An 8,348-nucleotide genomic window follows, 5' to 3' on the forward strand; every position below is an offset into this window, starting at 1 on the left:
CAAAGCTGAACCAAACACCCCTTAACCGTGTCAGTTTGATTCGTGTTGGACTCACATAACCAATAGATGAGATGGAGCCGAGATCCGGGAGAAATTTTTTTAGTAAAATGAGTCTAAGACAATATTAGTCACATGTTCAATATCTTGATAAGAATGGTATTTCAAGATTATTCCACGCAAATGTTTGGACGTACTTGCAATATAACTTCCATGTCTCTTGACTCGGCGCGGGCTTCCAACGAATCACGACGGTGGAATTAGGGATGGGCACGGGGTGCGACTGTTGAGTTGTGGTTCCTACTCCCCATAAAAAGGAAGGCACGGGGGGTTTTGTAGTTTGGGCCCGTATTTTATTGATAGTTTGAGCTTGGACCCATGAATAACTATTGTGCCGCCTATATATATATAATCTCTTTCTCTTGTAATTGAGATAATTATAATGGAATCCTCTACTGGATGTAGCCTTAGTTTAAGGGTGGACCAGGATAAACCTTGTATCTCGATTTCTCTTTCATGCCTTTATTCTTTATTTCATTATGTTTGTGCTCCTAATCTTAACATTTGATATCGGAGCAATGTTTGAGATTAGGGTTTCCTGCCGAAGAGAGATTCAAAAAATCGAATTTTGGAAAGATGTTGACTAATCAATCACGGATTGAAGTACGGAAGTTCGGAGAAAAGGGTTTTGAGTTACGAAAATTGAAGATAGAGGCCTTGGTTGTGGACAGAGATTTGTGACATGTAATCGAAGATGATAAACTTGACGAGAGTCCCAAGGAGAAGATGAAGGAGTCGACATCCACTGAATTGAAGGAGTGGATTAGCAGCGATCGGAAGGTGCAATACCTGATCTGGCTATGTCTTGCTGATAATGTCCCAGTGAATGTGACTTATGAGAAGATGCCGAAGGATCTTTAAATGAAGTTGGGAAGCCTTTATCAGAGCAAGTCACTCGTGAACAGGTTCTTTCTGTGGAAGCGATTGTACAACCTTCGGATGAGTGAAGGTGATTCCTTTTCTGCATACTTAAATGAGTTTAATACTATTTGTGGGCAACTTACATCTATTGATGTTAATCTTGATGGGGAAGATAAAGCATGTACCTTGTTGTGTTCACTGTTGAATTCATGGGAACGTATAATTGTTTTGATTGGCATACTGATGTTAGTGCACTATCCTTTGAGAGCGTTGTAGTTGCTCTATTGTCTGGGAGATGAGGAGAGTAGGTTCTGATAGTGTAATGAATGAGACTCTTTTCATTAGAGGAATGAACAATGAATGATCCAAATCCATATTTTGTGACATGGATAAGTCTAGAGGAAGATCTCAAAGCTGAGATCGATCGGAAATAAAGTATTAGAAGAGCAAAAAGGTTGGACACTTGAAGAAGGATTGCTGAAGAAAAAGTATAAGTCCAAAGAAGCGAGATGGGGCACCATTCTCTAGTACAAAGAAGGATGTTGACAGTAGCACGGGAGACATGTATCTCGTCTGCAATTCAGCTCATGGTGACTGCAGTGCATGGATAATTGATACTGAAGCATCTTTTCACATGATGCCTCATAAAGATTGGTTCTATTATTATGAGCCACATCAGGGAGATACAGTGCGAATGTGAGATGACACAACGCTTGATATTGTTGGCCGCGGAAAGGTGATTCTAGAGATGAAGGGAAAAGTGCCAAAAAAGTCCTAAACCTTTTGCATTAGTGTCGATTTAGTCCTAAACCTTTTTTTGGTGCCAATTCAGTCCTAAACCTTTTGCATTGGTGCTAATTTAGTCCTAAACCTTTTAAATTGATGCCAATTCAGTCTTAAATCTTTTGTTTTTGTGCCAATTTAGTCCTAAACCTTTTAAATTGGTGCCAATTCAGTCCTAAACCTTTTGTTTTTGTGCCAATTTAGTTCTTCCGGTCAATTTTGACCGGAATTTGCCAACGTGGACGCCCGCCGGCCGGCGGTCGGTCACCGGCGTCGACGTGGACAACTTTAATAATATTTTAATATTTTTTTGAATTTTTATTTTTATTTCCTTTTTTAACTTTTTTTTTTGGTCTCTCTCCCTCCTTCCTCTGGCCGGTTGCCGGTCCGGCGACCGGCCGAGGCCGAGGCCGCGAGGTCGGCGGCCGGCCGTGAGGCCGAGGCCGGGCGAGCTCGACCTCGCCGGCCACCGGCGAGGGCGGCCTCGCCGCGGCCCTCGGCGAGGTCGGCGGACGAGGCTCGAGCCCTCGCCGGAGGCCGCGGCGAGGGCGAGCCTTGCCATGGTCGGGCGAGGGCCGACCTCACCGGATCCGGCGAGGTCGAGCTCGCCGGGCCGACCTCGTTGGAGGCCGCGGCGAGGGCGAGCCTCGCCCGGCGACCTCGCCAGAGGCCGCAGCGAGGCGAGCCTCGCCTTGGTCGGGCGAGGGCGAGCCTCGCCATGGTCGGGCGAGGCCCGACCTCGCTGGATCCGGCGAGGTCGGGCCTCACCCGCGACCTCGCCGGAGGCGCGCGAGGGCGAGCCTCGCCTTGGTCGGGCGAGGCTCAACCTCGCCGAGATTCGGCGAGGTCGCTAGGCGAGGCCCGACCTCGCCAGATCCGGCGAGGTCGGGCCTTGCCCGACCATGGCGAGGCTCGCCCTCGCCGCGGCCTCCGGCGAGGGCTCGAGCCTCGCCTTGGTCGGGCGAGGCTCGACATCGCCAGATCCGACGAGGTTGAGCCTCGCCTAGCGACCTCGCTGGAGGCCGCGGCGAGGCCGTCCTCGCCAGTGGCCGGCGAGGTCGAGCTCGCCGGCCTTTGGCCGGTCGCCGAAGGAGGGAGAGAGACCAAAAAAAAAAAAGTGGAAAAAAAGAAAAAAATGGAAAAAAAAATAAAAATTCAAAAAAATATTAAAAATATTATTAAAGTTGTCCACGTCGGCGCCATGTCGGCGCCAGTGACCGGCCGTCGGCCAGCAGGCGTCCACGTCGGTAAATTTCGATCAAAATTGACCGGAATGACTAAATTGGCACAAAAACAAAAGGTTTATGACTGAATTGGCACCAATTTAAAAGGTTTAGGACTTAATTGGCACCAAAAAAAGGTTTAGGACTAAATTGGCACCAATGCAAAAGATTTAGGACTGAATTGGCACAAAAAAAAGGTTTAGGACTAAATTAGCACTAATGCAAATGGTTTAGGACTTTTTTGGCACTTTTCCCAGAGATGAAAAATGGTACAAACAAGAATTTCTAGATGTGATGCATATTCCTGGTCTTACCAAGAATCTTATTTCTGTTGGAATTATGACAAATGCTAGCATTATTTTCACCATCAACAAGTTTTCGTGCAAGACCCGTGGATCTATGGTGATTGCCAAAGGCGAATAATATGGAAAATTGTAGAAATTATTTAAGCATAGTGACCAATGGTGAGAGTTACGTCTCACAGCAGGTGGAAGAAGATATTTCGATGTTATGGTATCGGAGATCGGCTCTTGTGCAGGTCAATTTGCTTGGATCCATTGATCAAGTCAAAGATCATTATTATAACCAAAGTTGTCGTCGTTCGTACAGTCTTGGAGGCTGACATTTTATCGCGCTTATCTGGAACCGCTAAAAACAACAGGAGTTCATGATAAGAATGTACAGTGAAGAATGCTTGTTGTACAGTGTCATTCTTGCCATAGCATTTTCGAGGTGCTGTTTGTATTCTGTTGTTTGTTCTCTTACATGGTCCCACGCTCCTAAGGTAAACTTGACATATAGTGTACATAAAATTCAGAAAGCAAGGTCCTTTTTATATGATGTGAGATGCCAATGTTACTAGCTTGGCTTGAATTAGAGTGTGTGTTCCCACAACATTAATTAAGCATGAAATTCTCATATGACTACTTATAGCTATTGCCCCTTCTTTGAACCTTTGGCTTGAGCACGCCTTTGAAACTACTGGGAGTATTCATAGCTTTTATGATGTGTTTAGGGGATCAGTGCAGCAAATTCAGTATCGAGTTAACTAACTCTTATTCAATTTGTTTACAAGCTCACCCAAAACGTTCTTTTGAGCGACTCACTAACATCTTCTTCGAGTAAGTTACCAATTCGTGTGTAGTCACCAAATCTAGTTTGAATAGTTTGCCAACTTTTATGTTTTGATACCCACCACCTTTTATAATAGAAGGATAAAGATTTTATAAGGCTCCATTTGGTTTGCGGAAAATAAATGATTTCAAAAACATTTTCCACAAAAATGATCACTTGAAATAATTAGGCAATGAAAAATGTTTTCATTATCGATGATAATTTATATGTAACTATTTTCATAGACAATGAAAATATTTTGTGTTATTTAATTTTCATAAGCGATATAAGGGATCGTTTTTCGAAAAATATTTTTTAAATTATTCATATTTCGTGAAATAAACGGAGTCTAAATTAGGGAGCAATTGCATGCATGTTGCCCATTACCTTAGAAAGATTAATATACGTCCTTAATGTAAGATGGATTTACTCAAAAAAGTCCAAACGCCAACTCCTTTCTATCCCTCAAGTCTCTGCGCCTCTACGTCACCGTACCGCCTTCCATGGCTCGCCTTCTTCATCAAGTCGCTTCTGTCTCTCTCTTCAGAAGGTTGCTAGGCCTCAGGGAACCTTCTATTTGGGTAGCTTGAGGCAGACGACTTGTGATTTGCGGTGAAGGTCTTCAATTGGAGGTCACAACCTCTGCCTTGAGAGAGAGAGAGAGAGAGAGAGAGAGAGAGAGAGAGCGAGCTTGATAGAGGCTCGAGGGAGGGGGGGAGAGAGAGACGCCAAGCATAGAATGGTGGTGCCAGCTCACTACAAAAAAACACCGGATTAGCGACGAAATTTGCGACGGAAAATTTGCAAAAATCCGTCGCAAATCGAATTTGCGACGAATTTTGCGACGGAAAAAATTCCGTCGCTACTAGGTCGTCGCAAAATTTTGCGACGGAAAATTTAAAAGTTCGTCGCAAAATTGCAACGAAAATAAATTCGTCGCAAAATTTGTCGCAAAATTAGTCGCAAATTAGCCACGAATACAATCCGTCGCAAAATTCGTCGCAGATATTTCGTCGCAAATTTGCGACGAACGCTATCCGTCGCAAAATTCGTCGCAAATTCGTCGCAAATTTCGTCGCAAAATTCGTCGCAAATTCGTCTCAAATTCGTCGCAGATTCGTCGCAAAATTCGTCGCAAAATTAGTTGCAAATTAGCCACGAATACAATCCGTTGCAAATATTTCGTCGCAAATTTGCGACGAACCGTCGCAAATTTCGTCGCTAATTTCGTCGCAAAATTCGTCGCAAATTTCGTTGCAAAATTCATTGCAAAATGTATTCGTCGCAAATTAGCGACGAACTGTAATGATCGCAAAATTCGGCTTAAAATATTCGTCGCTATTTTTACATCATTTCGGCCATAAATTCTTGTCCATATCAAACAAAGGAGACAATGACATATAATTGAAACAGAAAAACGAACAAATCATAGATTCTGACAAACAAGCCATAATGACATATAATTGAAACAAATAACTGAAGGAAAGTTGCAGAGTCTGACATGATGCTATTTGATATCCAATCTTACAATACATTCAAAACATGAACTAAGAGACGGGACAACCATAGAAGACTAAGAAAAACCATACACAAGAAGACGCAGCTTTGGTACGATGGCAGGACACCAAAAGTAGTCACTTTTGTCGAGACCTGAGGAAATGTCGATACATAAATCAGTCCATAATATAAAAGAAGCGTTTATGCATGGATGTAGAACTAGGTGTAAAATAACAAGAGGGTTAACAAAAATACGTTTCAGGACGAATATAAATGTTCTTATATATATGAATATGAGTGAAATTATGAAAAACCAAGATTACGAAGCAAGCTTACCCCCGATTTTGAGAATTTTAACTAGAAAGTCTGGAGAAAATCATCATCATCATCATCATCATCATCATCATTCTCGGCATCAATGTGTTGGTCATCATTGTGCCCATCACCTATTGGATTGGCCGGAGGTACAGAAGGATCGTCATAGCGATTGAGGTTAAGGTGTCGCATAACGAGTCTCATTTGTTGTTCCAAGTTATTTATTTGTTCGTCCTTCTGAACAAGTAAATTATTCAGACGATGCACTTCTTGGGTCAATTGCTCGTCTTGTCGTGACTTCCTTCGACCAGATCTAAAGTGGATGATGAACTTCCAGGATTATTCGGCATGTATATCCTTGACAACGATCCCATCCCAAATATTTTCCCTTTTTTCACCCCACCCGTTGCCTCCATCCATAATGCCATATTATCAACTGATGGCCCGGACTCAGGATAATCATCACTACCACTAGCACTGCTCATTAAAAGTTCATCATATTTTTCCTACATTAACAATGTAGATGAAAATAAAATCACTATATATATATCTACCATAAATATTGAAAGCATTCACGGTTTTCATTATAGTTTACATATAAGCCAAAGTATAACCTTAAATACCTTAACGGCTTTTGCTCGATCGCCAGTCCATATCTTATCTTTCTTTTGAAATGTGCATTCAAATGTAGCTGCAAATGTCGGTTCCGTCCCCAATTCTTGTGCCTACAAAATGTAAACATGAGTAATTGAATTAAATTAACTTATAACTCATTTAACAGATTTACCAGTCATTTGCGATGCTCCGCAATGTTGATAGAGCCCCCAGCATATATGGCTGACCCATCACTAGAACTAGAAGATCGATTTTTCTTATTCTGCTCACAGAGTTGCCGACTTTGTTCAGATGCCCAAAATCTATTAATTGCCGCCCAATTGTCAGCTGTAAAGAAAGACGGCTTCACTTGCTTGATCTTCGCTCTATTCATGACATTTCGCATAAAATCACCGTTTTTCTTATAGAAAATTCTTCTCACTTCATTGTCTTCCGCTTCCTCCCACTTGAACTTCCGCTGCAATGAATAAAAACACAAATTGAAAGTTATTATGATGATCACATATCCATAACCATGCACCAGACAAATATAGACAGATTTTGTAAAGTTCATGTCGGGGAAAATATCTGGTCCTTTAGGTATCGAAAACTACAGAGTTGTTCTGCTCCCTTTACATCATTCTTGACCATGAATATACTACACCAAACTTAATTGGTGAGAAAATAAAATATGTAAAACTTACCTTGAACTCATTCCACCACATTTCTTTCACTTCTTGTGGAACACTTCTGTAAGTAATATACTCTCCCATCCAAAAGTTTCTTACTATTTTGTTCAATTCTCTCACAACAGACGGAGCATCCGTGAATCTGCAATCATACGGATATTGTGCAATATCGACAATTCAGTTGACATCAATATCTAAAGCCCTAAATATTACATATACTAAAATAAAAATGAAGTACTTACGAATCTCCAAATGGGCATATGAAGAATCGATTATCTTCTTGACCTGTGTTTCCGTCAATATTCGATTGTTCCGCCGAATAATGGGGTGGAACGGAAGGAGAGGGAGCTAAAGGAGATTGAACTGGAGGAGATTCAGTTCGCATGTGGCCAAGTTCCGTAACATGTTGTTGAGTGTTGGAGGAAGGGCCAACGTGTCCATATTGTGACGGACCATATTGTGGTTGAGGGTTAGATGACGGGACAGGGGAAGAGGAAAGGGCCGGGGACGAAGACGAGGAAGAGGCTTGTCTTCTATATGAATGACCTCCACGTTTATACTGACAAGTAGGAAGGTTATGCGAATATGTAAAGAACTATTGACACGTATTACGGACACATAATGATGTACATGACGAAGCTTACTATTTTGATGGAAAGACTGAGAAAATGTTTCCTTGAAATGAGCCAATGTCGAGTGCTTATGACGTGCAATTTCCTACGAACAAATATACTATGAATCCCATTCATTTTGATATGAAACATCAATATATGAGCACGATATGGGTGGCCACAGGTATCAAACATCACTATATGAATCGCATTCATTTTGAATAAATTTTTTTTGACCACGTACAAAAATTTAAATTTCACTGAAAGTGGGTGGCCACAGGTATTCTAAGTCATTCTGTAAAGTTTTGTAAGAGAAAATTTGTTATTATTGTTAAATTTTTTTTGGGACCTAAAAAAAAAAATTTCACTAAAAGTTGGTGGCCACCGATATTCTAAGACATTCTGTAAAGTTTTGAAATTTAAAAATTTTTAGAAATTTTAAATTATTATTTTTTAATATAAAATTTTTTCCGTGAAATAAAATTTTTTTTCCATACTAAAATTGGGTGGACACAGGTAGTCTAAGCTATTAGGTAAAGTTTCCAAAATTATTGTCCTTCTTTATTTTAATAATTTTTAGGGCATGTTAAAAAAATTAAATATAA

This window comes from Syzygium oleosum, unplaced genomic scaffold, assembly GCF_021117445.2.
Source record: "Syzygium oleosum isolate NSW1041296 unplaced genomic scaffold, Sole_v2.1 Sole_v2.01, whole genome shotgun sequence".
Classification (NCBI taxonomy): domain Eukaryota; kingdom Viridiplantae; phylum Streptophyta; class Magnoliopsida; order Myrtales; family Myrtaceae; genus Syzygium; species Syzygium oleosum.